The following is a 4512-nucleotide window of genomic DNA, read 5'->3' as shown; positions in this document are numbered from 1 at the left end:
TTGGTTAGGTGAAGAAAAAAGTTTAGAAAGCATGAATAGAGAAGACTAGAGTGGATTACCCTATACACTTGAGTGATTAGAGTGCATATACACTACTAGTGAGGGTTCAATGCTTGATTCTATGTTCTCTGCTTTTATGAGCTATTTTCTCACAAGTTTACTTGTCTTTTGTTATATGATTTGAATTAGTAGAATTTGATTTATTTTTGTCTTAGAGAACTTGTTTACTTTTAACCAAGTAGACAGAATCATCTTAACAAATAGTTGCATTCATATATAAGTTGCATTTCATGAGTCTTACTTTTCCCTATTTATTCTTTTGATCTCCTTGAACTTAGCATGAGGACATGCTAATGTTTAAGTGTGGGGAGTTTGACAAACCACTATTTTATGATTTATCTTGTGCTGATTTGAGTGGCTTTTATCAAGTCTTTACACACTTAATCATACTATTTACATGATTTTATAATTCCTTCCTAGTTTTGTTTTATGATTGAAAACTTACTTCCTAAGCTTTTAATTTGTGTATTTTAATTCCCCTTCATACCATTCGATTTCGTGATCCGTGTGTTAAGTGTTTTAGACTTTATTGGGCAGGAATGGCTTAGAGGATGGAGAGAAAGCTTGCAAAAATGGAAGGAACACAAGAAACTAAGGAGATAACCAGCGAGCATCGACGTGCACGCATGGCTCACGCGTGCGCACGATTTGGAGATTTTCACAGCGACGCGTGCACGTACCTGACGCGCACACATGGATTGGAGTTCTGCACGGCAACGCGTGCGCGTGCCTGACGCGTACGCGTGACACGCGAAGATGACCAGCGACGCGTACGCGTGACGGACGCGTACGTGTGACATGCGCGACCTGCAGAAATTGCAGAAAATGCTGGGGGCAATTTTGGGCTGAGTTTGGACCCAGTTTTTGGCCCAGAAACGTAGACTAAAGCCAGGGGACAAGCAGAGAATCAACACACATTGAATCACACTATCATTCATATAATTTTAGGTTTAGATGTAGTTTCTAGAGAGAGAGGGGCTCTCTCCTCTCTCTTAGGTTTTAGAATTTTAGGATTAGCTTTTCTTAGTTTAATAGTTTCTCTTCTACTTTTAGTTGTCTTAGCATTCCAGTTTATCTATTTCCCCTATTGGTTACTTTATGTTGCTGTTTGGTTTATGAATTCTCATGTTTTAATTTGATTTTCTATTTAATGCAATTTGAGGTATTTCAGATTTATGTTATTGATGCTTTCAATTTAATTTAGATTTCTCTCCTTTTGACTTTAGTTGAGTAATTGGAGACTCTTGAGTTATCAAACTCCTTTGTTGATTGATAATTGTTATGTTTGCTAGTTAATTTGAATTCCAATAACTCTAGTCTTTCCATAGGAGTTGACTAGGATCTGAGGGATCAAATTGATTTATCTACTTGACATACCTTTATAGTTAGAGGTTGACTAAGTGGGAGTAATAGACAATTCTCATCACAATTGATAAGGATAACTAGGATAGGACGTCTTCTCACACCTTTCCAAGAGTTTTCTTAATCATTAGTTTATTTTCTTGTCATTTAGATTCCTTGTTCAACCTTTCAAAAACCCAAAAATATACTTTTTCCATAACCAATAATAACTACACCTCCCTGCAATTCATTGAGAGATGACCCGAGGTTTAAATACTTCGATTATTATTTTTATTGGGTTTGCTTTAGTGACAAACAAGTTTTTGTACGAAAGGATTATTGTTAGTTTAGAAACTATACTTGCAATGAGAACTTATTTGTGAATTTTTTACTAGCAAAAATCCGTTCGTCAATGAGCTCCACGTGTTCCAGAGACAGGAATTTATTCACAGTGTGCGGAGTCACTAGGCTGTCTGTGAAGACAACTCTCATGCCAGGTGAGAGGCCTTTAGTGGGGATTTTCTTATCCCTCCAGCCTTTTGGTACCTTCTTCTTAGTACCCATATCCTCATTACTTATGGATGGTTTCACAACACCAAACTTAGATTTGGTGTCTGCGGGCTCTATATAGCTCTACACTGAGAGAGAGGGTTGGAACACTAAGTATTGCACAGTTGTCTCTCCCTTAGGGAAGGAGTTAGGGTTGGGAATCTTGAATAAGATGTGATCCTCCCATAATTGCAGGACTAGCTGATAACGAAAAAATTATGTTCTTCGTTAATAACTACCGGCAAGTGCATCGGGTCGTATCAAGTAATAAAACTCACAAAGAGTGAGGTCGATCCCACGAGGATTAACGAATTAAACAATAAATGGTTAATTGATTAGCCTAGTTAGACGGTTCATTGAGTAGAGATAGTAGTCAACAAGAAATATAAATGACTAGAAATTAAAAGAAAGCAATAAAGTTGCAGAAGAGTAAAATGACAAAAATGTAAAGTGCAGAAAGTGTAAATAACCATAAAGTAAATAAAAGATAAAGTAAGCATTGGGATCAAGAGATGTTGCATTCTCTGGATCAAGTTCATTCTTATCTCTTCCTCAATCAATGCATTCATTGATCTTCTTGGTAATCTTAAGAGATTGGATCCCAATGTCTTGGCAATCCAATCTCTCTAAGCTTGAACAATTGCCCAATGTCTTGATTTAATTGCTCATGGAAAGAGATGAAGCTTGGTCACTGATTATACCACACACCTTCATAGATCAAAGTATTGGTAGGATTACATGTCACTATATCCATCCAACCCGCAACCTAATCCAATGTGAGAAAGCATTTCTAGCATGATTTCTTCATTCCTCTTTCAAGGTTCTGAGAAAATCCAAGTATGAACAATTTCTCTGTCGAGAAAATTGTTCAATTGAATGGAGATCGAAATCTTTCAAGTAAAATCAAGAGAAAAGAAAGAAGAAGAAGAATGAAAACTATTAATGATCCATTGAATTACTACAGAGCTCTCTAACCCAATGGAAAGAGTTAGTTTAGTTTATTGCTCTGTTCTAACAGAAAAGAAAGAAAGTGCAGAAAAATAAAGATGAAGATTAAGAATTAAAAACTAAAATTGAAACTTCAAAGTTCATAAATAAAAATTACAAACTGAAACTAAACTACTACTAAGGAAGAAAAGAAAAGAAAAAGAAGAAGAGTGTGTGAAGGAAGGGGTCCAAAGACCTACTCCCAGTGATGTATGCCAGGGAATGTGTGTGTGCGTGATTCTGGACTTCCCCTCCAATCCAGAATATCCCCTCCTATGAAGCTAATGCCTATATATAGGCTTACAAACTAAAAAATGAAAATACAAATTACAAATGAAAATTCCTAATCTAGATGCTTCTTTTGCCTTGGATTGATGATGTTGATGGCTCTACTTGCTTGAAAGGTGAATGTATGATCAGGGCCTTTAGTGGTGATGCCAATGTTAAAAATTACTCCCAGGCCCTCTTCAGCATTTGAATCAACATTGGCATGCAAACGTTCACTCCAACATTTTCCCAGTCACGCGTACGCGTGGCCTTTGTTGCTAGCGTTCAAAATGAGCGTTGAAGACAACGTTGGTGCGCCAACGTTCTTCTCACGCGTGCACGTGGGTGATGCGCATGCGTGGCTTGTCAATTCTTCACTTCTCACGCGTACGCGTGGGCGACGCGTATGCGCGGCTTATCATTTTTCACTTCCCACGCGTACGCGTGGGTGACGCATACGCGTGGCTTCCGATTTTTTCATGCATTTTTGTTGAGCACGTTGGAGGTAACGTTGGTTCACCAACATTCTCACCAACGTTGGTTCATCCTTTTTCCATACCAACTTTGGTAAATCACTAACTTTGCCAACGTTCCCACTAACGTTGGTTCTTTAATTTTTATATACCAATGTTGGTTCACCACCAATGTTCACCAATGTTGCCACCAACGTTGGTTCTCCCTCCTTGCTTTTCTCTGCTTCTCTGCTTCTACTTTGCCTATCATCAAACAAATAAGTGTATCAAAGTAATATACAAGATAATCTTTACTATACTAAGTGTGCTAATAATACTCAAAATCATAACTTCACTTAGTGTGATCTATTTCATCATATTTACCCTGTATATTAACTAAAATTCACCTATGCTTGAGATTTTGTTTCATGCAGAGATTTTTCATGGTTTTACTCATTTATCAACAAAATTTCTATGAAAACTAGACTAAAATCTACTGAAATAACAACTAAAAACAGGCAATGATGCACCCGCATCACTAGCTCTCCCTTTGCCACATCAATTATGGCATTGGCTGTAGCCAGGAAAGGTCTTCCAAGGATGATGGATTTATCCTCATCCTCTCCAGTATCTAAGATTATAAAATCTGCAGGGGTGTAAAGGTCTTCAACCTTCACTAAAACATCCTCTACTAGGCCATATGCCCTTTTTAGTGACTTGTCTGCCATCTCCAATGAGATCTTGGCAGCTTGCACCTCAAAGATTCCCAACCTCTCCATTACAGAAAGAGGCATAAGGTTTATGCTTGACCCCAGGTCACATAAAGCCTTCTCAAAAGTAATTGTCCCTATGGTGT

Source organism: Arachis ipaensis, chromosome B09, assembly GCF_000816755.2.
Source record: "Arachis ipaensis cultivar K30076 chromosome B09, Araip1.1, whole genome shotgun sequence".
Taxonomy (NCBI): domain Eukaryota; kingdom Viridiplantae; phylum Streptophyta; class Magnoliopsida; order Fabales; family Fabaceae; genus Arachis; species Arachis ipaensis.
Note: the sequence above shows the minus strand (reverse complement) of the source record.